The sequence below is a fragment of the Triturus cristatus genome, chromosome 5_2 (assembly GCF_964204655.1).
Source record: "Triturus cristatus chromosome 5_2, aTriCri1.1, whole genome shotgun sequence".
NCBI classification, from domain to species: Eukaryota; Metazoa; Chordata; class Amphibia; order Caudata; family Salamandridae; genus Triturus; species Triturus cristatus.
The window spans coordinates 495,008,535-495,035,295 of record NC_140588.1 but is presented as its reverse complement, the minus strand read 5'-3'; the positions used below and the strand labels follow the sequence as shown (position 1 = coordinate 495,035,295).

At 43.3% G+C, this 26,761-nt stretch overlaps 1 protein-coding gene and 3 long non-coding RNA genes across 4 annotated transcripts in view; 2 read left to right on the top strand and 2 right to left on the bottom strand.

Moving 5' to 3' along the window:
• BMPER (BMP binding endothelial regulator) overlaps nt 1-26,761 on the top strand; it is a 448,094-nt gene that overhangs the window by 100,740 nt on the left and 320,593 nt on the right. The window lies entirely within an intron of this gene.
• Nucleotides 14,444-16,252, bottom strand: LOC146823204 (uncharacterized). Its single transcript, XR_014961889.1, has 3 exons — nt 15,050-16,252; nt 14,859-14,968; nt 14,444-14,754 (listed from the first exon to the last, which is right to left on the bottom strand). It is a non-coding gene; the product is annotated as an uncharacterized LOC146823204 (long non-coding RNA).
• LOC146823203 (uncharacterized) lies at nt 21,019-22,827 on the bottom strand. Its single transcript, XR_014961888.1, has 3 exons — nt 21,625-22,827; nt 21,434-21,543; nt 21,019-21,329 (listed from the first exon to the last, which is right to left on the bottom strand). It is a non-coding gene; the product is annotated as an uncharacterized LOC146823203 (long non-coding RNA).
• Nucleotides 23,622-25,430, top strand: LOC146823202 (uncharacterized). Its single transcript, XR_014961886.1, has 3 exons — nt 23,622-24,824; nt 24,906-25,015; nt 25,120-25,430. It is a non-coding gene; the product is annotated as an uncharacterized LOC146823202 (long non-coding RNA).

The following is a 26,761-nucleotide window of genomic DNA, read 5'->3' as shown; positions in this document are numbered from 1 at the left end:
TATCGGAAAAATGCAACTTTATGTGTGATGCTGAATCATCTTGCAGTACTCCTGCAAAAGCTGGGACAGTACTAGCAACAGCCCTGTGAGCTGGAAATGGAAAATTGAGTTTAAGAAAGGGAATCTGTACATCTCAAAAGTAAATTGCACAGAATAAGTTCTCCGTTTGGAGGACTCCAGGTCAAAATCTTTTCTCGGATGCACTCGCACTATGAGGAAAATTACAACAGAACTGGAGATTGGAAATGGCTGTGAATAGAAAGTGGCAATTGCAGGGGCCCTGCAACGGACACTTTGGCACTGACACAAGCGAGAAAAGTGGGCAATCTTGTGCCACTGATGGGTAGTAAAAATACACTTAAGGTGCAGTGGACGCCTCACTCGCATGGACCCAGTGCCACTATTGACAGGTGTGCTCCTGGCCAATTGATTTTTGCGCCTAAAAAAGTGACATAACATGCAGATTTCTGAATGAAAATTCACATGTTCCAGTATGGAACAGACCTGTTTTTCCTGTTCGATTTCTGCCGTTTTAACATTTTGAGATTTAAAGGAGTAGCAAACCTTAATGTGTGTACCTTATGGTGCCACTTGTAACTGTGACCCATGTCAAAAAGAGTTGTGGACTCAGGATCTGCGATTTAAGGAATCACTCCTAATCAAGGCTCTAATGCTTTTGTTATTCCTAACTACATAATCACACCTCCAAATTAATTGCATTCTATGTGTATGCAGTATGTAATCCTAGTTAAACATAAGGTTTCCTTGCATGTCAAATAACACAAGGTTTTCTGAAGGATGTCTTCTTGATTTAGTATACAAACTATGTTTGTTCACTAGGTGTTCATAATCTTGTAGTACTCATATATTGTAAGTCCGGGCTCCAAATATTCAATACTTTATGACCGATGTGGTACCAGAATTCACAGCAGAATATTGTGTGAAATAAATATTGCATCCTAAATATGATTTACAAAAATATTGTCCCATTGGCATTAAGACTTATTCCCAATGGGACATTAGCAGTGCCTAATTTGTAAAGCAATAAGTTCCAGGGCCCTCTTCAAGAGGCCACTGCAGCGTGCATCACCCATTGCCCCTGCCAGCGTGGCCAGTGACAGTACCAACACAACTACTAACCATCACACTCCTACAATTGTGACAATTCAAACTATTCCAGGCCCTGAAAGTCATAACAATGGCTTGGACAGCATATATTTCTATTTTAATGTATATGCAGTTAATAAACAAATGTCCATGTGTTCATCTGTAAATTAGACAAGCAGCCCCACCTAGGTGCTGATGCCAAGCACCGGAAACCATTGGCTCAAATTAAGCATTGGACAATAGTTTTGAAAACAATAATCAGGACACAATATTTATGTCACACAATATTTTTAAATGCTACATTGTAACATACATGCATGTGAATAAGTGCCTACCTGTCACAGTACAATAACCCCTGAATTGCCACTGCACAGCTATCTCCCACTTGCCACCTACAGCAAAGCTATTTCTCACATTTGGCAGATCAATTCCTCCATACACTGGTTAGTTTCTCACCTATGTTCTCACACCAAGAGAGTGAGAGAAGTCCCTAGTCACATTCTCCCAAAACATATTTACACACAAAAGGACAACTAGGCATGGAAGGACAAAAGGAGGGAAAAAACACTCTAGAAGCTTTCTTGGACATCCAAAGATATTGGAATAGACACCTCACCCACTTCATGGTGGCATGCCCAACAGCAGTCTCAGTGGCAGCTTTAGGTGGAATTGATGGTGCCAAATCCTTGATGAATGTTTGAATACAGGATGGTGCCCCCTGTTAGATACGCATAACTCCCGATCCCTGACAATAGGATACAGCTAAACAAGAAGTTTTTTTGTCAGGTGAGAGCTTTAAACCTCACCTCAATGCATGGAGTGCCACTCTACTTCACTCTACTCTACTGTCAGCCACTGTACACCACTCAGCTTTTCGACACTCTACTCCCTCCACAACTCTCTATGCCGCTCCACGCCACTACATAACACTCCACTTCACTCAACTCTACACTACGCCACTCCACGACTCTCTACGCCACTGCATAACAGTCCACTTTGCTCCATGACACTCTACTTTACAACACTCCACTTCACTCCACTCCACAAGACTCTCCTTCGCACCACAACCATTTAGCCATGCAGAACAGCAATCACACTGGTGTACGACATGACATGGCTAAAACATACTGACAAAGCCAATTGCACTTGCTTAGGCACGATCTATTGGCTTTGCCAATGCTTTATTTTTTCAGATCATAATCACTGGGTGACAGGTGAAGCTCTTCTGTTGCCAGCAATAATTATTTGAATGTCCAATGGTGTTGGTATCATTGGCATTTGGTCTATGTTATCTCTGCATTTTTAAAAAAATCAGTAACATCAGTAACATCATCAAATGCCCCCAGTCAGCAGAGGCAACAAAGGAGCCCACAGCTTCCCTTTCAGCATAGGCCATTGAGGAACCTTTGCCCTCTTTTGCACCAGCCTTTGTTCACACTTAAAGCAGATTAGAGTCAGCTTATTCTGGCCTTTGCTGAGGCTTCCACCTCCAGAGACTTCATGCCACATCAGAGGAACACAGACCCAGGAACAGGGGTGGCTCCTCCATTAGGGCGGAAGAGCGCCGCCCCACTGCTTTCTCGCAGTGCGAGAAGCAGAAACATAAAATGGTATTTTAAATACCATTTTATGTTTCTGCTTCTCTTGCTTCAAGAAAGCAGAATGGTATGCCTGGTTGGGGGCGGGCGGGTCGGGGAGGAGTGGCTTGCCCAATGCTTTGGGCCTTGACTATTTGGTCGGCCCTCTGGGGCCGATCAAACCAGTCAGGCACACTCTGCATTTTCTCTGTGTAGGCTGCATGAGTCCCCACCAATCACAACACTGCCATTGCAGCATGGTTATTGGCTTAGGAGAGGGAAGGGAGGATGCCTGCTTCCTGTTCCTGATGGAATATTATTTTTTAAATCCCCTCTGCGCGAACCCCTGCGTAACCCCCCCACCAACCCCCCTCACCCGCGAGTCATGTAAGACGCGACTGCCTAGGAATTGTGTGACTTTTAACTTTTCAAACTCTTGTCCTGCTGAGACAACATGATGGGGCCCATAATTTGTTGGCACTTTGGAATTATGCTTACCACTCCTTATATGAGGCAACATAGGAGCCCACAGCTTCCCTTTCAGCATAGGCCATTGAGGAACCTTTGCCATCTTTTGCACCAGCCTTTGTTCACACTTAAAGCAGATTAGAGTCAGCTTATTCTGGCCTTTGCTGAGGCTTCCACCTCCAGAGACTTCATGCCACATCAGAGGAACACAGACCCAGGAACAGGGGTGGCTCCTCCATTAGGGCGGAAGAGCGCCGCCCCACTGCTTTCTCGCAGTGCGAGAAGCAGAAACATAAAATGGTATTTTAAATACCATTTTATGTTTCTGCTTCTCTTGCTTCAAGAAAGCAGAATGGTATGCCTGGTTGGGGGCGGGCGGGTCGGGGAGGAGTGGCTTGCCCAATGCTTTGGGCCTTGACTATTTGGTCGGCCCTCTGGGGCCGATCAAACCAGTCAGGCACACTCTGCATTTTCTCTGTGTAGGCTGCATGAGTCCCCACCAATCACAACACTGCCATTGCAGCGTTGTTATTGGCTTAGGAGAGGGAAGGGAGGATGCCTGCTTCCTGTTCCTGATGGAATATTATTTTTTAAATCCCCTCTGCGCGAACCCCTGCGTAACCCCCCCACCAACCCCCCTCACCCGCGAGTCATGTAAGACGCGACTGCCTAGGAATTGTGTGACTTTTAACTTTTCAAACTCTTGTCCTGCTGAGACAACATGATGGGGCCCATAATTTGTTGGCACTTTGGAATTATGCTTACCACTCCTTATATGAGGCAACATAGGAGCCCACAGCTTCCCTTTCAGCATAGGCCATTGAGGAACCTTTGCCATCTTTTGCACCAGCCTTTGTTCACACTTAAAGCAGATTAGAGTCAGCTTATTCTGGCCTTTGCTGAGTCTTCCACCTCCAGAGACTTCATGCCACATCAGAGGAACACAGACCCAGGAACAGGGGTGGCTCCTCCATTAGGGCGGAAGAGCGCCGCCCCACTGCTTTCTCGCAGTGCGAGAAGCAGAAACATAAAATGGTATTTTAAATACCATTTTATGTTTCTGCTTCTCTCGCTTCAAGAAAGCAGAATGGTATGCCTGGTTGGGGGCGGGCGGGTCGGGGAGGAGTGGCTTGCCCAATGCTTTGGGCCTTGACTATTTGGTCGGCCCTCTGGGGCCGATCAAACCAGTCAGGCACACTCTGCATTTTCTCTGTGTAGGCTGCATGAGTCCCCACCAATCACAACACTGCCATTGCAGCGTGGTTATTGGCTTAGGAGAGGGAAGGGAGGATGCCTGCTTCCTGTTCCTGATGGAATATTATTTTTTAAATCCCCTCTGCGCGAACCCCTGCGTAACCCCCCCACCAACCCCCCTCACCCGCGAGTCATGTAAGACGCGACTGCCTAGGAATTGTGTGACTTTTAACTTTTCAAACTCTTGTCCTGCTGAGACAACATGATGGGGCCCATAATTTGTTGGCACTTTGAAATTATGCTTACCACTCCTTATATGAGGCAACAAAGGAGCCCACAGCTTCCCTTTCAGCATAGGCCATTGAGGAACCTTTGCCCTCTTTTGCACCAGCCTTTGTTCACACTTAAAGCAGATTAGAGTCAGCTTATTCTGGCCTTTGCTGAGGCTTCCACCTCCAGAGACTTCATGCCACATCAGAGGAACACAGACCCAGGAACAGGGGTGGCTCCTCCATTAGGGCGGAAGAGCGCCGCCCCACTGCTTTCTCGCAGTGCGAGAAGCAGAAACATAAAATGGTATTTTAAATACCATTTTATGTTTCTGCTTCTCTCGCTTCAAGAAAGCAGAATGGTATGCCTGGTTGGGGGCGGGCGGGTCGGGGAGGAGTGGCTTGCCCAATGCTTTGGGCCTTGACTATTTGGTCGGCCCTCTGGGGCCGATCAAACCAGTCAGGCACACTCTGCATTTTCTCTGTGTAGGCTGCATGAGTCCCCACCAATCACAACACTGCCATTGCAGCGTTGTTATTGGCTTAGGAGAGGGAAGGAAGGATGCCTGCTTCCTGTTCCTGATGGAATATTATTTTTTAAATCCCCTCTGCGCGAACCCCTGCGTGACCCCCCCACCAACCCACCTCACCCGCGAGTCATGTAAGACGCGACTGCCTAGGAATTGTGTGACTTTTAACTTTTCAAACTCTTGTCCTGCTGAGACAACATGATGGGGCCCATAATTTGTTGGCACTTTGGAATTATGCTTACCACTCCTTATATGTGGCAGCAATGCTCCGCTGAAGAACCATAGCAGAGCAGCTATTTAAATTAGCTATTGAGCAAAAATAATGGGGTGACCCAGTGTCCCTCAGAACCTGGGTGGGCGTATTATATAAATACAATGGTTCTGTCTGTCATTTCTAATTTCTTTTAGACAGTTCAAAAAATATTCATTACATCTAACAGATATCAGATAAATGAGGAAAAAAGCACACACCAATAAAAAGTTTGCAATTTGGTAATTTAAGGGAATAAAGTATTATGGGCTGTCGTAATACATAAATTCAAATGAGCAGAATATTGGTGACTTGTGGTGATAAAGTGACATGTGATGATAAATAGTATATACAATATATTTCAAATGTGGTAAAAGTGAATAAGTAAGAATAGAAAGGTACATTATTTCTTGATATGTCTTTATGGTTTTTTGCATATGCTACAAGATCCTATGTGAATTAATCTGTGATCAGAAGCATTGTGTAGACATATAAGGGTGCGTCGACGTTTCGACCCTGTGTATTGCGCAAAATATAATAAGCGTCACGGCGGGTCTTCCTCAGGACAGTGCAGATGGGTATACAGCCCAAGCGCAGATTTTGGTTAATATCTGCGGGCGATAAGGTTTTCTCAGTCAAAGTTGTAGTCCTGGTGAATCAGGAGGAGGCCTTGAAGATTTTTTAGGTAAAAGGATGATGTCTTCAATAAATTTGGGGTTTTAAGCCAGTCGCATCATTTATGCAATCTGTAGTTCAGCACGTCTTGTCAGCTCTCAGTCCGGTGGAATATTTTGCGCAGTACACGGGGTCGAAACGTCGACGCACCCTTATATGTCTACACAATGCTTCTGATCACAGATTAATTCACATAGGATCTTGTAGCATATGTGAAAACCATAAAGACATATCAAGAAATAATGTACCTTTCTATTCTACTTATTCACTTTTACCACATTTGAAATATATTGTATATACTATTTATCATCACATGTCACTTTATCAACACAAGTCACCAATATTTTGCTCTTTCGAACTTATGTATTACGACAGCCCATAATACTTTATTCCCTTAAATTACCAAATTGCTAACTTTTTATTGGTGTGTGTTTTTTTCCTCATTTATCTGATATCAGTCCATTTAAATTAGCTAGGCATGCAACACATTTAAATGACCAGAGACCTCTCCCCTTGCTTGTTTTTTGTCACCTACCCTTAGCTGCAGGAAAACAGTTACCAAAACACCAACAATGCTACATAACAGTGGCCTCTAAAATTAGCCATTAGTGGGTAGGGCACTTAAAGGGGCAGAACCTCTTTCTCATCGCAGTCCGCCGGTTCACCACTCACCAACAGAGCGGCACTAGTGATCACATAAACAATGCTGCTTCAGCGCAGCTCCTTAAATCAGTCAGGAGGGCAGAAAATATGAAGTGGCATTCTCTCCTACCAGTGCTGTATCAACACAGCCCTTTAATTAGCTAGAGGGTGGGACATTTAAATGGAAATGTCTTTCCCCATTTGCTGTGCTTCTACATTCCCCATCGACAGGAAAGCAGCAGAAATTACACCAAGAACCTCACATCAATGTGTTTTTTTCAAAGAAATTGAATTTGAAGGCCAACACCTCTTTCCACTCACAAGAACACAGAGGTGATCATACAAGCACACAGAAACCAAACAACATGTAAAGTTATTTCATAATTCTTCTTACCTACAAAAATAAGGAAAATTAGTTCGCCACTTTCAATTCTAATACCTTAAATGCTTGGCTCTCAATTTGCATAATTAAAAACTGTTGGGACACACTTTTCACAGATTTTTCTGAGTAGTTGTGTAATATGCCTGACTTGTACCTGAGCTTTCAGCATGCAGTAACATAAAGTCAAGAGTAAAAAGATGTGTGAATCGGCCTTTTAATTTCGAAAGAAACAAAATCATTAACACATTTGCATTCACACGCCGAAATAATTTTCATACTTACTAAAAAGCATAGCATTAAAATGACAATTCAACGCCCTCTTGCCGATCAACTTGCAGATCAATACACTCTAATGACCACTGAAGGCAACCATCCATCGCTACTTCTACATAATCATTTGTCCTGCTAAGCCTGACAATCACCCTTTTGAAAAACCCGGCTGATATCCTCAGACATGATCCATCCTGAGTGTAGTCTTGCACTTGAAGGAACCATTTTGGACTACAGTCCCTTGCCAACATGGAACTGAGCACTATCCATTCCCTCGTGCTTTTATGGAGTAATTTTAAATTCATATACTGGCAAAACTTAGTGGGGCATATTCTCAAGGAGCTATCGCCGAGTTAACAGCACTTTATCACAGCCAAAGATGCGATAAATATATCGCCCCATTCACAAGCTGGTGTTAACAGCCCAGAACACGAGTTCACCCGCGATATCAGCTGCAAAAAACATCGCCACAGATGACCCCGGCAACTATCGCTAATGAGATGCAGAGTAGGCGTTCCCTTGCAAAAAGCCGCAACAACACCACTCCGCAACATTCTCAACGAACAGCCAGATCGGTGATACGAACTCAAAACAGGCAATAAGGCGCTTTAGCAACAGGAAACTAACACCTGCTCTGACCTGGTGTAAAGTCGGACGGCAGCCTGCACCACAAAAGGAAGCCCAGCCAAGACCCACACCTGAAGAACAACAGTTGCCATGGAGCCACTGAACATGCGGGCCGGACACCCAAGAGGGTTACAACACCCACCGCCACCACCCCCAGGACCCCCCCCCTCCCCGGGGACTCCCCCCTCCCCCCCCCGGCCCAAGACAAGCCACATCAACTACACGGAATCATGTACCAAATGTTCTGCCTGATGTCGCCCAATCACATTTTGTGACATGCATGTGTCATCACAAAAATGAGCATCACACATTCACCTACGATGTAACAAATTTAAATGTATTCAAAGAAACACAGAACAAAAATGAAGACACATGGCGGCTCCCCTCGGGACAATCCGTAGGTCACAGACTGCAAGACAAAAATCATGACGTGAAGGTGTGTCTTGCGGACATGAAAGGACAGAGAGAGAGCAAAGGAGAGAGAGAGCGAAGGAGAGGGAGCGAGAGAAAGACGGGCAGAGAGGGGGAGCGAGAGAAAGACGGACAGAGAGGGGGAGAGATAGAAAGACAGACAGAGAGGGAGAGAGAGAGAAAGAGGGACAGAGAGGGGAGAGAGAGAAAGACGGACAGAGAGGGGAAGCGAGAGAAAGACGGACAGAGAGGGGGAGCGAGAGAAAGACGGACAGAGAGGGGAGCAAGAGAAAGACGAACAGAGATGGGGAGAGAGACGCAGACAACAGAAGAGATGGACAGGGTGAGAGAGTGCCGACAATGCACATCCAGGCCACACTGCTCACCTGCTGCCACCGGTGTGTCTCCAACCACGTGCCGGTATGTAGTGCAGTTCACCAGGTCACACATTTGAAACAGATCCGTCATCTGAAACAGAGTCCAGATACATGAATGGCAAACTACATACAATTACACAAGACATCATCGCCTGACCGACCCTGCGCACCCAGGCGGATGCACCCCAGCCCCACACACCACCCAGCGCTGCATGACTGCCCCTGCGCACTCAGGCAGATGCACCCCATCCCCTCCCGCTGCCCAGCGGTGCATGCCCGCGCCTGCGCACCCAGACCTAACTGCTCACCTTCCGCCCTTGGCGTGTAGCAATGAGGGCTCACCACGTGCCACTGCAAACCACATGCCCGGGGCCTGCGGACATGGCACCCTCCACATCATGCAGCCCCGCTCCGCAGGCCACCAGGTCTCACATTTGATTCTGGGTCTTGATTTCGCCAAGGCAGAGGACATACCAGTGCAGCCGGCATCATCGCAGGCTGCACACCTGCTCAACCCTTGAGGTGCCACTAACTCTGTGATCCGGGATGCGACGTCACGTGGCGGCTAGGCCAGCGCTGCCCGCTGGCTCTGGCCTACACTGCGGTCCAGCAGGGCACACAAATCCTGAGCAGTCTGGACCGCTGGGACGGGGCATCATCGCAGGAGCACACCCGCTCAGCACTTAAGGTGCCGCTACCTCAGTGCACCCAAAGTCACCGTCCCGTGGCGGTGTGCCTGTGCTGGCCGCAATGTGTCCGGTGCCACCAAGTCTGTGCCCCCAAAGTCATGGACCCTGTATGATTGGGTATCGTTACGGACACCATCATTTCACCTCCGGTCCTGGGGAATGTGATGCTGCAGGGCCTGAGGCCCTCATGCCTACAGTAACACCACACTGATGCACCCAGATAGAGAGTGGAAATGGCATTGAGCACGTGCGCACGGCCATTTTTATTGCCAGGGTCACATGTCCTGTGATGCGTGTGCTGGATGGGTGTGGTGTGTGTGTAAACCAGCCGTGAGGGAGTGGCTGTGGCATGCTGACAACTAGACCTGTGATCAGCAGATTACTACAGGACAGACCTGGGACATGTAGCGTTGCTGTCCCCCCAGTGAGCGTAAGCGGAGTGGGCTGTCCTGGCGTATGTCAGTCCAGCGTAAGGGTTTGTAAATGACCCCAGGGCCCTGGGCGTGGTTCTGTACTGGGCTGGAGTAGGATGTAACTCATGCGTGTGTCCCTGTTCTTGTGCCAGTGCCAACTGGACCACATTCAGCAAAGTGTCACCCTGTGACCCCTGTTCTACGACATGAGCCACATGGATGTAAGAAGAGTCCAGTGATCCTACATTCATCCATACTTCATCTGTGTGAATATGAATGTTTAATGCTCATTCAGTGTAGTGTTGCATCTGGAGCGTAATGGGCCATGCAAACCCCACATGACGATGTTGGCCCGTGGAGGGCCAGCCAGAGTCCTTCAGGGAATGACAAGTCCAAAGGAAGAGGAAGAGTTCAATCTGCAGTCTGATTGCTGTGTCATTGGCGATCAAATAGCATATGGCAGTCCATGTCGAGGTCCAAGGTGAGTGTTGCAGAGTGCATCGAGGGACAGTGGAAGAGGGCAGAACCAAGCTGAAGCCGGCCCTATGGCGTAGATGCATGCTACTGCGTCCTTCTTACCATGAGGGCAGAATCGTCCGCATCTTCGTCCTCTGCTGTTTCATGTGCCTCACGTGTGGGTGGTGGTGTTCTATCTCCAGCACTGTGTGGCAGTGACACATCAATGCCCGGAGATGGAAGGTCTGCCGCACTGTGTGGCACTGACACTTCAGGGGGCGGAGATGTGGATGGAGTGGTCGCAGCAGCATGCATCAGCACCAGGCCTTGTGGCAGCAATGCCATGAGGATGGTCCTGAGGTCATTGAGGAACCCAGCTACCTCTCGCTGGTGTGCAACCGTGCCAGCTGCACTTTCCGCATTTGCCCGCTCCATGGTCTCTATTAACCTCCACATGTTTCCCAACTCCTGTGTGACATCGCTAGAGCCACCCTGACTGAACAGTTGTTCTATTCTCTGAGTCAGGGCTCCAGCAATGTCAGCCATGGTCCATTGGAGAGCATGGAGTGGACTGTGGGTGTTCGTTAGGGACGGTGAGTGGTCCCTGATGGGACTTAGATACCCACGTATGGCATCTAGTTTATCTGCCATGCGGTCGAAGCCCACCCGCAACTGTTCTGCCAGATTCTCCTGGCACCCCAACACATGTCAAGTCAAGTCAAGTCAAGGACATTTGTATCGTGCACACATCAATCACAGGAGTCTCATGGCGCTTGCAGACGGCTCTGACAAAAGAGGACTGAGATCTAATTTTCAAAAAGCCAGGTTTTCAACTTTTTGCGGAAGCAGCTGTGTTCAGAAACACTGCGCAGGTGTGAGGGCATTTTGTTCCAGGATGCCGGTGCCAAAAAAGAAAAGGATTGCCCCCCCTTGCCTAGCAGTTTGAATTCTGAGGGGGGTCAGCAATGCCTCATTGCTGGATCGAAGCATTCTGGGCGGCTGATACCAGCGTAGTTCATGCGACCAGTATTTTGGACCATTTCCATACATATGCTTATGAGTTAAGCATAGGATTTTAAATGGCGTTGGAAGGCCATGTGTTCATTGTTGTGGTCCTGGGAGGCAGCCGTTGTGGGGGGTGCTGCCTGCTGTGTGGTCTGTGCAGGAGGTGGGGTCTCCTCGTAGCAGCTGGACTGCCCAGCTCCTAGAAGTGGGCTGCGTAGGCTCTCCACGAGCAGTTTGAGGGTGTCAGAGTCGAAGCTGTGGTGGTCCTCTTTGTCATCAGAGAAGAGAGGGTCAGGCTGCTCTGCAGGAGGTGTTGATTCTCCCTCTGCCTCTGTGAAGGGGAGATGCAGTTTAACAATGTGTCCACATGTATGTTGTTGCATTGTACATGTTTTCATACAGACAGCATGACTGGGTACATTGTGGCTGTGTGGGAGGAGCTGCCTATTTGATGGGGGACAGTGGACATTTCGACAACAGACGTGTGTGTGTTTGTACTTGTGCATTATCAACTCACATTTGCCTGGAGTGCCAAATGTGATTGGTCAGTGTCTGCACCCAAGCGCCACCAGTTGTGTCCTGTGTTCTGTTTTAGGTGTTATGCGGATTGAGCCGCATTGTTGTCAGTGTTGATGAGCTCTGCATGAGATGTGTGTGTGCCGCATTTTAGGAGAGTCGCCCCTGCAGCTCTGATTTGGATGCCCCTTTAATGCGGTGTGCCTTTGACTTCTGTGCTTGTACGATGCTGACATGTTGCATACTTGGGTACATTGGTCTCTTGGTGGGAGTTGGTGGTCTGGGGCATGGTTTGTTCGCAGCTGTGCTATGCTTACTTGTGCATGTGTGCCATTGTGCCCATCTCCCCCGTACCCCCAGTCCCTGGTCATTACTCACCCTGTTGCTGTTGTGTCCGGTCCTGTTGTGCAGTGTCCGGGCCCCCAACTCCTGCCACCGTCTCCACACTGATGACTGTGGCCACCATTTCCTCCATCTCGTCCAGCTCCTCCTATGGCCCTGGACTCCCACCTCCAGTCTGCATTGCTGCCTTCCGGTTGTTGGCGAGTTTCAGCTCGGCTTTTCGCTTGACATAATTTCAGCGCCTCTTGACCTCTTCCATTGTTCTCTACAGCACTCCGACTGCATTCACCTTGTCCACGATGGACTGCCATAGTCCATTTTTTGTTGCCAATGACACAGTGGAGGTGACGAACAGTAGTTGATGGTGTTCTATCACCTCCATTATCAGGATCCTATTTTCCTGTGGACTGAAGCTTTTCTTCCTACTCTTCTTCTCCTTACCCTTCCCTGACCCCGAGGTCCCAGGCTGGTCCTCCGGGTGGCTTGTGGGGTTCTGGTTCTCCTCCGTACTTGCTCCGGCAACGTCCATTGTGCTTCGCTGTTGTTTGGCATTTGTTTGTTGTTGTTTTTTCTACTTTTATGGTGATTGTTCCCGCCTGGCGCGTGTGAATTGCAGGCCTGTAGCTCGTTTTCGCTGATTTTTGTATCGCCATTGGCCTCATCGCAGCTTTTTTGCGTTCGTGTTTCGCATTTTTGCGGCGTGGCATTGATTTTAATGCGGCCATTTGACGCGTTATCTGGAGACTATTGCATGGTACCGTCATGTTGTGAATAATTGGTTAACACGGCGTAAATTTCCCGCGATGGACTGCGATGTTGAAGGTTGTGTTAAGTTACTTTTGCGATGGTTATCACACGTTCTTGAGAATATGTCCCAATGTGTCTGTTCAGCATAACAACGAAATATATAGCCAATGGGAAGAATATGTAAATTAATGTTGAACACCATTTAAATAGTAACACCATAAATATTTAAAATTCACATCACAACAATCGGATGGCTTTATTACCACCGGAGAGAAATAACATTGAAGGAATCAATTGGGAATAATAACCAAATAGGGAGATGGATTTCAACCCCTGTTAATGTATATGAACCATTTATTATCCCCCTACTAAGATTTTATGGAGGCTCTTTTGAGGCTGACCTTCACCAGATCTCAGTTTCGACTTTGCAAAAGCGACACACCCAAAGAATAACATTCCATGCTGTATGACTGTAGGCGTCCCAGAGGCCGCTCGATGAAGCCAGACTTACCTTGGAGATGGCTGGTCTAATACACTTGGAAGGATATTGTCTAAATACTATTTCTGCATTTTCTTTGCTTTTTATGGCTTTCTGTTTAAATCTTTTGTTATAAATCATTCTGCTTATAACTTTTTAACTTCTTTTTTTACTTCTGAGGCGGTTGATTTGTTTCCATTGCCTGCTATGGGAGCTGGCCATTTGTGATCCATCATTTGTCTTATTTATTTGTTAATGGATTGTAGCTGGAGATTTATATGCTTTGGACCTGCACACTGTAACATGGTTTAAGATCTTGGAACCTCTGATGGTGCTTTAATGGGCTAAAGTGACCCAGGCCATCTCTGAAAAAGGGTTCATTTGAGCTCATGGATTCCTGCTTGATAAGGCTTCATCATAATGAAACTTTCTATTAACTTTGCACTGAAAGAGAACATTTTGACCATTTAACATTCCAGATTCATACTGCATAAGAACATTATGTGACATCATCATGGTTATTGTAGTCATCTGGCTCATATTATTTAAAATAGTCAAATGTAGATATTCTGACATTGCTGATGACTGTTAGTACATTTTGATGAATAGTGCAAGACATGCTGTGGTTCAACTGTGATTTTCATGAAGAAATTTTGAAAAGAAGCCTGTTTTTTCCCTAGTGCCCCAAACATTACATATGCATTTTCATTCAATTTTGTTCAAATTATATTACAATTTAAAATATTGATTTCCAGCTGATAAACAGCTGTCCACAAATTACATTAAAACATAGCTAATAAAAAATATCACTTTAAATCTCGGAAAGTATATGATGCAGCCGTTTCAGTGTAAGTTTAAGATCACTTATTTATCAAAAAAAGATTCCTTTCTGTGTATTACTCTTTTAGTTGGTGACCATGAGGCCTACACATTTAGATCAATAACCTTTGATTTTTGACTGTGACACTGGACAAATATTATTACTCCAGACTAGAATATACTTTTTGTTACTCTCAAAATTTATTTTTCATAGGAAAACACTTATGTTCAATAAAATCATATTTTAAAATTGCATTCAATATATACTCTGATTGGGTGCTCTGGTACAGTCTTATATATGCTATCTAACAATTCCGTATTACGGTATCTATCTCAGAGTCACACACACTTCAAATCATGTACTTTCAAAATTGCAAATTAAATACTACACAAATACATTTCATATGCTTTAAAAAGTCCCACTGTCGACGCGTTTCGGTGCATAGGTTACAATAGTAGCACCTTCCTCAGGACGGACGAGAATTTAAAACCAAAGTTTTGTTCTTCTTTCTAAAAAAGAGAATGCATATAATTAATACCATTTCCCTATGGAGAGTTGATTCTAGTTCTGGGCTATGCTGTTAGTGTCACTTATACATATTGTCTGCCCTTACTTTAAGTGTAGGGGTTGAAGTCCTTCTGTGGGTGTTCAGGACGACTTTATCACTTCTCAACTTTTGTGATTTTAGACCACTTGCATCATAGTCAGTGGAGTCATAGAATTCTACAAAAAGAGCATGGAGTTATTTCACCATACTTTTTGAGCCTATTAGCCTATTCTCATGCTGTTAAGCAAAACACTTACTTTTAAAAAGTCACGTTGACACATGTTCAATGGTGTCTTAAAGCAGGTACGTCTTTCGATATGCACCGCCTGTATTCAATTGTTTAGCTGTGCCTGTAAGGTACATAGATAATGCTATATACTTCAAATAATGATGTCATGGCACTGGTGTTTATTCTCAACAAATACATCCATATACCTACCAATAGGTTTTTCGCCTAATGTTTAAGTTCAGGCTGTCCTTCCCTGCACCTTTTCAAGTGGTGTCCTGATACCTGTACCGGAATAACATGACGTTCAATTTAAGTGTACAGTTATCCATAGATCATGGCTTTAGACATCTACCTATCCCCTACTCCTTCTAAATTAGAAAGGGGTTCAGTACATACCAGTTAGAGCCTGCAATATCTTGTGGCAGCCTGAATCTTGACAACGCTGTCTTCTTTTCTTTAAGCGCTGTCAGCCACACTGTAGGTTTTCTTGGGGGTGTTTTTACTTTTACTCCCAACCTGTGTATTAAAAGTCATATTGGAGGAGGTTTTATTTAGATCCTCGCATAGAAGAATCTTCTTATCGCATTCCCCAGATTTTGCCAAATTTGCTAATTACAAGTATGTCCTCTACTCTCATTGTCACTCATGCTGTTTTAAAGCAGTGCTGAGGTGTACTTTAATATTTCTTTATCAGAGGTAACTAACAGAAACCGTGCCCTGTTCGCTTTGCAGTGCTACAGCGTTAAAAGCGATTGTCACAAGCAGCCCCTCCCTAGAGCACTTGCTTAATGACCCTCCCTAGAGCACTTGCTTAATGCAAGCTGATAGACTAAGGTCTTCAGAAAAGGAGTACCACAACTTTCCCCCTTTCCTAGGATTTCAGTCTTGGAATCCTGCATAGGAGAAAAGATTCTCTCCCTCACTCTACATACATTCGAGTGCCCAATGCTTACTCAAGTCTTCTATCCATCTAGTTTGCACCAAAGCGGTCCTTACCTTTAAAAATCGGCGAGCCTGCTAGTCACAACGTCCTGCTTCCACCGCAACTGGTGAATGCAGTCGTTTGTGCAGGCTTTAAATACCCCTAGGCATACTTAATTGGATGCCTATTACCTGCCAAATTGGTATTTAACATTCAATTAAGGTAGCCGTCTATCGGCGCCATTTTAGTAGTTTTTTGCATCAATCCTTTAAGGACTACAGGTCCATGGGTTCAATCCCGGGTCCTCCTGTTTGCCGAATTTTAAGCTGGTGACTATTATTATTTCTGATTTGTTTATAACACTGTCCCCTTTTCTTTTAATATTGTAAACTTCCTCCTGGGCACACCGGTTTGTTCAGACCGATTTTCGATCGTTTTCGGCCGCCATTTTGGTAGTTTTTAAGTCTTATTTGCGAACTACAGAACCACGGGTTCAATCCCCGGTCCCCCTGGTTACTGATTTTCGAATTTTTCCATATTTGCCGATTTTTCAGCTGGTGACTTGTATTATTTCTAATTTATTTATAACAATATCCCATCTTATTTTGATATTGTAAACTTCCTCCTGGGCACACCGGTTTATTCAGACCGAATTTCGATAATTTTCGGCCGCCATTTTTGTAGTTTTTTAGTCTAGTTTGCGAACTACAGAATCACGGGTTCGATCCCCGGTCCCCCTGGTTGTTGATTTTCGAATTTATCCAGGTTAATATTTCTACCTTGCTGGTTACAAGTTCACATTAAATTCACGCCATTTTTGCAGTTCGCTATGCTGCATTGTTAAGGAACTACACGGTCACTGAATTGGTCCCCAGCCCTATATTTCACAGAATTTGAGTATTAGTCTCTCTAATTACACAAGATACTGTTTAATTGATTTGCAACTGGCATCTTGGTATTATGTCATAGTTCTCTTTGTGCACAGAACTACTAGGATGCAATGCTCATTAACTGCCTCATTCTGTGCTCAACTGTTATTCCTCTACTCGGCTGGTGGTTCCATGATCACATATTTCAATAAACCTGTAGGGCATGCCAATTTTCACACATTTCTTATTGTGAGGTGTGTCCCCTTATCCCACCCTATGGTCGTAGGTCAAAACAATTTATACTCCACAACAAATGTCATACGGTTCACTATTGCTATTCACCATATACTACATTTCATATCATTTGTGTATTCTTCTATACAACAAGAAAAAAACAGTTACTGTAAAATGAATGGGTATAAAGTTCAACCTTGCTATTGGACATCTTCTACACTGCATGTCTGCTTTATTCAGTTATAAAAATAAAATAGAACAGTCACCGTGTTACATTGGGTATACCTGCATTGTGCTTTTTGTTAACAATATCTAATACAACATGATTCTTTTGCATAGTCTTTACAGAAAATACTTGCATTATAGCTACAATGCCATCCTAAATACATAATACAATTTTCATTGCCTATACTTGCTTATTTCTCCCCATTGGGGCCAGCCTTAATTTGGGTCGTGTTAATCCTGATATTTATTAGGGAGATGATTACAGACTTTCATATTACTATCCTGTATTTCTTGGATGTGGTGGGGCAGAGATCTGCAGCACTATCTAATCATTCTGTCCCATTCCTCTCGACCGTTAAGTCCTAGATAATAAGATTTAAATTTGGACATATAAAACTGTTCTCTCTGTTTACGTTTTTTGTTTAAATCTCCTCCCCTTACTGAAATCCTGATCTTTTCTAAGATGAACCACTTGATGTCATCCATATTGTGGTTTTCAGATGTCCAATGTTCAACCAAAGGAGCATTCTTTCTTTGGTTTCTTATTGCGGATCGATGCTCCGTGAGCCTTAGACGCATTTCACGTCCGGTTTCTCCAATGTAACATTTGTTACAAGGACACAGCAATAGGTACACTACATTAGATGTGCGACAATTAACATGTTCGTTCATCCAATGAGTTATACCGTTGATTTCCAGTTTGTCGGTCTTAATGATGCTCTTACAGTGTGAGCAAGACCCACATGGCAGGTTTCCCCTAATAGGAGTATTATTTGCAATACTCCTTAGTCCCCCACTCTTTGGTTCTTTAAAGGTATGCACTAAATGGTTCCTGATGGTCTTGTTCCTCCTGTATGCATATGTTGGTTTAGCCATTGGTATCACTCCTACCTTATTCAATATGCCCCAGTTCTTGTTAATCAGGTTTTTTACCTTGTTACTAAAGCCGTTGTAGTCTGATACCATTATAATTCCATCATTACGATCATTCGTTTTTGTCGATGTCTCGAACAGACTATCACGGTTATAGTACTTGGCGCGCTTATAAGCTAGTTTTATTAAGCGCTTAGGGTATCCTCTCTGTGCAAGCTTAACTCTAAGGATGGCTGCGTGTTTTTCATAACTGGATCTATCGCTGCAGTTACGCCTAATCCGTAAGAATTGGCTGAAAGGTATCCCATCTTTCTGGCATTTAGGATGGTAGCTGGTATGGTGAAGCAGGGTGTTACGGTCTGTGGGTTTTACGAACAATTCTACATTGAGGACTCCTTCTTTTTCATGGATCCTGATGTCTAGGAAGTCTACTGCTGATTGACTTTTATTTGAGGTAAACTTAAGATTTGGATCCCCGCAATTGATCCATTCAAGGAAGGTGTCTAAATCCCTTTCTGGACCGTCCCAAATGAAGAAAATGTCGTCTATGAATCTAGACCAGCACTTTACATTCTCAAAAAAGGGACACATCTCATTGTAGATATGTTGGGTCTCAAATCTCCCAACATACAGGCATGCCAGGCTGGGAGCACATGTGGCTCCCATACTGGTGCCCTTGATCTGGCAGTAGTGATCTTGCTTGAATAAGAAGATGTTGTTTTTTAGAATTATATCAATGCATTTTATGATGAAGGTGTTTTGTGCAGTAAGATCCCCTGCCTCATTTCCCAAAATGTCCTCCATCATTCTCACAGTATCCTCTTGTGGGATATTGGTATATAATGCTTCAATATCTAAGCATACCAGCCATTGGGTGTCTTTATTGAATACTAAACCCTCAATTTTAGAAATCATATGGGTGGTATCTTTTATATATGAGGGTAGTTGTGTGACCAAAGGCTGGATGAAGTGGTCCACATATTTGCTGAGAGGCTCAGTCAAAGATTCAATTCCTGACACTATAGGGCGCATTGGGGGGTCTTCCAGGTTTTTGTGAACTTTGGGCAGCCCATATAGTGCTGGGACCTTAGGGTTCTCATTAATTAGGAATCGATATTCCTCTTCGCATATTATATTGTCTTCTTTAGCGAAGGTTACAACATCTCTCACCTTTTTCTTAAGACTGTCCCATTCTCTCACGCTACTGGATTTATAGTGTGTCTCATTATTCAGTAGTTTAAGCATTCTGTTTTCATAGTCTTCAGTGGTTAACACCACTATGCTCCCTCCCTTGTCTCCTGGTTTTATGGTGATATCATCACAGGATGACAAGGACTTTAGTGCCGCCCTTTCCTGTTTTGATAAATTGTTTTCAGTCCATACTTTTGTATCTAATAGCTTCTCTAAACCAGTGGTCACTGCTTTTTCAAAGGTATCCACCTCTTGTCCTACCATTGCTGTATTAGGTGTCCAGATGGATGGTGGTTTGAGGCCCGATTTATTAGTGGTCTCTCTACTCTCTTTCCCTTCAAAAAACTTTTTTATTCTGACTTTTCTGAATAGGTCCCTCACATCCCTTTCTATGTTAAATCTACAGCCTATTGTGCTGGGGGCAAAACCTAATCCCTTCTCTAAAACACTAATCTCATGTGTTGTGAGTATTTTGTTAGAAAGGTTTATTATTGGGGCTTTGAAGGTTGCTTCCTCTATTTCTAGTCTTTGTATTGGGGGTGTCAGGTGTTCTAATTCTATTCCCAATCTTTGTGGCTGCGGGTTCGCATGTAGGGTCTCCTCATGGTTCCCGCTACTTGTTGGTTGCCCTGACAACCCCTCCCCCGGGCTTTGAATCCTCTCTGTTGGCGCCTTTGTTGCTGCCCTAAAAAAACTGGTTGGTATTCCCTGTTGTTTACCTGACCTCCTTCTCTTGTGTCAGTTCTGTTTCGTTGTTCCTGATTTCTTTCCCCTTCTGATTCAGAACTGTTGTATGATGTATCGGAGAATGTCACATTCTTCCTGTGGTACCTATTCCTATTGTAGGTAAATTGTTTACCATTGTACTCTGTAGGTGCTGGTTGCTCATAATAGTCTTTCTGAATATATGGGTACACAGATTCATTTTTGTAATTAGCTATGTCTTTACGTAGCTTGTTTGTTTTTTTGTTTATCATATATTCTTGATAGCCGCTGATGTCTTCCTTTATTTCATCTAATTTTTTCTTCGCGTCATCTAGCGTTGTGCTTTCGTTTAGTTGTTTCTCAAGGGTCTCGATCTCCTCCCTTTCTATTATAATAATGGCTTGTGCGGTTTCTATTATGAGCAACATCCAATCGCGACTACATCTGTTCGCGATTAGTGTCCAGCTTTCCTTGAACTTCTCATTATTCACGAATAAACCCGGTTCGTTTCTAATCTGAAGTCCTACAGGTATAATGCCCTTCCTGCAATACTGAATGATAAACTCAGAATGTAATTCCGTGCGTATCATTTTTTTCTTTAGGTTCCAAAGTTTATTCCACCTCTCATCATCGTTTTTTGTTAATGTCATGGAATTAATGGTTTTTGATGAATCTCCTATCAGTTGTTTAAATTGGTCTTCTGAGAAGCCAAACGTGCGTAAAGTATCCATTTTATAGGGTAGCGCCCACTCTCCAGCTGCAAGAGCTGTAGAACAATCTCAAAAAAGAGAGTTTCCCAGGGACCAGAAAGGACTGGGTGTCAGATATTTATCAAAAAAAGATTCCTTTCTGTGTATTACTCTTTTAGTTGGTGACCATGAGGCCTACACATTTAGATCAATAACCTTTGATTTTTGACTGTGACACTGGACAAATATTATTACTCCAGACTAGAATATACTTTTTGTTACTCTCAAAATTTATTTTTCATAGGAAAACACTTATGTTCAATAAAATCATATTTTAAAATTGCATTCAATATATACTCTGATTGGGTGCTCTGGTACAGTCTTATATATGCTATCTAACAATTCCGTATTACGGTATCTATCTCAGAGTCACACACACTTCAAATCATGTACTTTCAAAATTGCAAATTAAATACTACACAAATACATTTCATATGCTTTAAAAAGTCCCACTGTCGACGCGTTTCGGTGCATAGGTTACAATAGTAGCACCTTCCTCAGGACGGACGAGAATTTAAAACCAAAGTTTTGTTCTTCTTTCTAAAAAAGAGAATGCATATAATTAATACCATTTCCCTATGGAGAGTTGATTCTAGTTCTGGGCTATGCTGTTAGTGTCACTTATACATATTGTCTGCCCTTACTTTAAGTGTAGGGGTTGAAGTCCTTCTGTGGGTGTTCAGGACGACTTTATCACTTCTCAACTTTTGTGATTTTAGACCACTTGCATCATAGTCAGTGGAGTCATAGAATTCTACAAAAAGAGCATGGAGTTATTTCACCATACTTTTTGAGCCTATTAGCCTATTCTCATGCTGTTAAGCAAAACACTTACTTTTAAAAAGTCACGTTGACACATGTTCAATGGTGTCTTAAAGCAGGTACGTCTTTCGATATGCACCGCCTGTATTCAATTGTTTAGCTGTGCCTGTAAGGTACATAGATAATGCTATATACTTCAAATAATGATGTCATGGCACTGGTGTTTATTCTCAACAAATACATCCATATACCTACCAATAGGTTTTTCGCCTAATGTTTAAGTTCAGGCTGTCCTTCCCTGCACCTTTTCAAGTGGTGTCCTGATACCTGTACCGGAATAACATGACGTTCAATTTAAGTGTACAGTTATCCATAGATCATGGCTTTAGACATCTACCTATCCCCTACTCCTTCTAAATTAGAAAGGGGTTCAGTACATACCAGTTAGAGCCTGCAATATCTTGTGGCAGCCTGAATCTTGACAACGCTGTCTTCTTTTCTTTAAGCGCTGTCAGCCACACTGTAGGTTTTCTTGGGGGTGTTTTTACTTTTACTCCCAACCTGTGTATTAAAAGTCATATTGGAGGAGGTTTTATTTAGATCCTCGCATAGAAGAATCTTCTTATCGCATTCCCCAGATTTTGCCAAATTTGCTAATTACAAGTATGTCCTCTACTCTCATTGTCACTCATGCTGTTTTAAAGCAGTGCTGAGGTGTACTTTAATATTTCTTTATCAGAGGTAACTAACAGAAACCGTGCCCTGTTCGCTTTGCAGTGCTACAGCGTTAAAAGCGATTGTCACAAGCAGCCCCTCCCTAGAGCACTTGCTTAATGACCCTCCCTAGAGCACTTGCTTAATGCAAGCTGATAGACTAAGGTCTTCAGAAAAGGAGTACCACAACTTTCCCCCTTTCCTAGGATTTCAGTCTTGGAATCCTGCATAGGAGAAAAGATTCTCTCCCTCACTCTACATACATTCGAGTGCCCAATGCTTACTCAAGTCTTCTATCCATCTAGTTTGCACCAAAGCGGTCCTTACCTTTAAAAATCGGCGAGCCTGCTAGTCACAACGTCCTGCTTCCACCGCAACTGGTGAATGCAGTCGTTTGTGCAGGCTTTAAATACCCCTAGGCATACTTAATTGGATGCCTATTACCTGCCAAATTGGTATTTAACATTCAATTAAGGTAGCCGTCTATCGGCGCCATTTTAGTAGTTTTTTGCATCAATCCTTTAAGGACTACAGGTCCATGGGTTCAATCCCGGGTCCTCCTGTTTGCCGAATTTTAAGCTGGTGACTATTATTATTTCTGATTTGTTTATAACACTGTCCCCTTTTCTTTTAATATTGTAAACTTCCTCCTGGGCACACCGGTTTGTTCAGACCGATTTTCGATCGTTTTCGGCCGCCATTTTGGTAGTTTTTAAGTCTTATTTGCGAACTACAGAACCACGGGTTCAATCCCCGGTCCCCCTGGTTACTGATTTTCGAATTTTTCCATATTTGCCGATTTTTCAGCTGGTGACTTGTATTATTTCTAATTTATTTATAACAATATCCCATCTTATTTTGATATTGTAAACTTCCTCCTGGGCACACCGGTTTATTCAGACCGAATTTCGATAATTTTCGGCCGCCATTTTTGTAGTTTTTTAGTCTAGTTTGCGAACTACAGAATCACGGGTTCTGTAGTTCGCAAACTAGACTAAAAAACTACTCGAAATTCGGTCTGAATAAACCGGTGTGCCCAGGAGGAAGTTTACAATATCAAAATAAGATGGGATATTGTTATAAATAAATTAGAAATAATACAAGTCACCAGCTGAAAAATCGGCAAATATGGAAAAATTCGAAAATCAGTAACCAGGGGGACCGGGGATTGAACCCGTGGTTCTGTAGTTCGCAAATAAGACTTAAAAACTACCAAAATGGCGGCCGAAAACGATCGAAAATCGGTCTGAACAAACCGGTGTGCCCAGGAGGAAGTTTACAATATTAAAAGAAAAGGGGACAGTGTTATAAACAAATCAGAAATAATAATAGTCACCAGCTTAAAATTCGGCAAACAGGAGGACCCGGGATTGAACCCATGGACCTGTAGTCCTTAAAGGATTGATGCAAAAAACTACTAAAATGGCGCCGATAGACGGCTACCTTAATTGAATGTTAAATACCAATTTGGCAGGTAATAGGCATCCAATTAAGTATGCCTAGGGGTATTTAAAGCCTGCACAAACGACTGCATTCACCAGTTGCGGTGGAAGCAGGACGTTGTGACTAGCAGGCTCGCCGATTTTTAAAGGTAAGGACCGCTTTGGTGCAAACTAGATGGATAGAAGACTTGAGTAAGCATTGGGCACTCGAATGTATGTAGAGTGAGGGAGAGAATCTTTTCTCCTATGCAGGATTCCAAGACTGAAATCCTAGGAAAGGGGGAAAGTTGTGGTACTCCTTTTCTGAAGACCTTAGTCTATCAGCTTGCATTAAGCAAGTGCTCTAGGGAGGGTCATTAAGCAAGTGCTCTAGGGAGGGGCTGCTTGTGACAATCGCTTTTAACGCTGTAGCACTGCAAAGCGAACAGGGCACGGTTTCTGTTAGTTACCTCTGATAAAGAAATATTAAAGTACACCTCAGCACTGCTTTAAAACAGCATGAGTGACAATGAGAGTAGAGGACATACTTGTAATTAGCAAATTTGGCAAAATCTGGGGAATGCGATAAGAAGATTCTTCTATGCGAGGATCTAAATAAAACCTCCTCCAATATGACTTTTAATACACAGGTTGGGAGTAAAAGTAAAAACACCCCCAAGAAAACCTACAGTGTGGCTGACAGCGCTTAAAGAAAAGAAGACAGCGTTGTCAAGATTCAGGCTGCCACAAGATATTGCAGGCTCTAACTGGTATGTACTGAACCCCTTTCTAATTTAGAAGGAGTAGGGGATAGGTAGATGTCTAAAGCCATGATCTATGGATAACTGTACACTTAAATTGAACGTCATGTTATTCCGGTACAGGTATCAGGACACCACTTGAAAAGGTGCAGGGAAGGACAGCCTGAACTTAAACATTAGGCGAAAAACCTATTGGTAGGTATATGGATGTATTTGTTGAGAATAAACACCAGTGCCATGACATCATTATTTGAAGTATATAGCATTATCTATGTACCTTACAGGCACAGCTAAACAATTGAATACAGGCGGTGCATATCGAAAGACGTACCTGCTTTAAGACACCATTGAACATGTGTCAACGTGACTTTTTAAAAGTAAGTGTTTTGCTTAACAGCATGAGAATAGGCTAATAGGCTCAAAAAGTATGGTGAAATAACTCCATGCTCTTTTTGTAGAATTCTATGACTCCACTGACTATGATGCAAGTGGTCTAAAATCACAAAAGTTGAGAAGTGATAAAGTCGTCCTGAACACCCACAGAAGGACTTCAACCCCTACACTTAAAGTAAGGGCAGACAATATGTATAAGTGACACTAACAGCATAGCCCAGAACTAGAATCAACTCTCCATAGGGAAATGGTATTAATTATATGCATTCTCTTTTTTAGAAAGAAGAACAAAACTTTGGTTTTAAATTCTCGTCCGTCCTGAGGAAGGTGCTACTATTGTAACCTATGCACCGAAACGCGTCGACAGTGGGACTTTTTAAAGCATATGAAATGTATTTGTGTAGTATTTAATTTGCAATTTTGAAAGTACATGATTTGAAGTGTGTGTGACTCTGAGATAGATACCGTAATACGGAATTGTTAGATAGCATATATAAGACTGTACCAGAGCACCCAATCAGAGTATATATTGAATGCAATTTTAAAATATGATTTTATTGAACATAAGTGTTTTCCTATGAAAAATAAATTTTGAGAGTAACAAAAAGTATATTCTAGTCTGGAGTAATAATATTTGTCCAGTGTCACAGTCAAAAATCAAAGGTTATTGATCTAAATGTGTAGGCCTCATGGTCACCAACTAAAAGAGTAATACACAGAAAGGAATCTTTTTTTGATAAATATCTGACACCCAGTCCTTTCTGGTCCCTGGGAAACTCTCTTTTTTGAGATTGTTCTACAGCTCTTGCAGCTGGAGAGTGGGCGCTACCCTATAAAATGGATACTTTACGCACGTTTGGCTTCTCAGAAGACCAATTTAAACAACTGATAGGAGATTCATCAAAAACCATTAATTCCATGACATTAACAAAAAACGATGATGAGAGGTGGAATAAACTTTGGAACCTAAAGAAAAAAATGATACGCACGGAATTACATTCTGAGTTTATCATTCAGTATTGCAGGAAGGGCATTATACCTGTAGGACTTCAGATTAGAAACGAACCGGGTTTATTCGTGAATAATGAGAAGTTCAAGGAAAGCTGGACACTAATCGCGAACAGATGTAGTCGCGATTGGATGTTGCTCATAATAGAAACCGCACAAGCCATTATTATAATAGAAAGGGAGGAGATCGAGACCCTTGAGAAACAACTAAACGAAAGCACAACGCTAGATGACGCGAAGAAAAAATTAGATGAAATAAAGGAAGACATCAGCGGCTATCAAGAATATATGATAAACAAAAAAACAAACAAGCTACGTAAAGACATAGCTAATTACAAAAATGAATCTGTGTACCCATATATTCAGAAAGACTATTATGAGCAACCAGCACCTACAGAGTACAATGGTAAACAATTTACCTACAATAGGAATAGGTACCACAGGAAGAATGTGACATTCTCCGATACATCATACAACAGTTCTGAATCAGAAGGGGAAAGAAATCAGGAACAACGAAACAGAACTGACACAAGAGAAGGAGGTCAGGTAAACAACAGGGAATACCAACCAGTTTTTTTAGGGCAGCAACAAAGGCGCCAACAGAGAGGATTCAAAGCCCGGGGGAGGGGTTGTCAGGGCAACCAACAAGTAGCGGGAACCATGAGGAGACCCTACATGCGAACCCGCAGCCACAAAGATTGGGAATAGAATTAGAACACCTGACACCCCCAATACAAAGACTAGAAATAGAGGAAGCAACCTTCAAAGCCCCAATAATAAACCTTTCTAACAAAATACTCACAACACATGAGATTAGTGTTTTAGAGAAGGGATTAGGTTTTGCCCCCAGCACAATAGGCTGTAGATTTAACATAGAAAGGGATGTGAGGGACCTATTCAGAAAAGTCAGAAT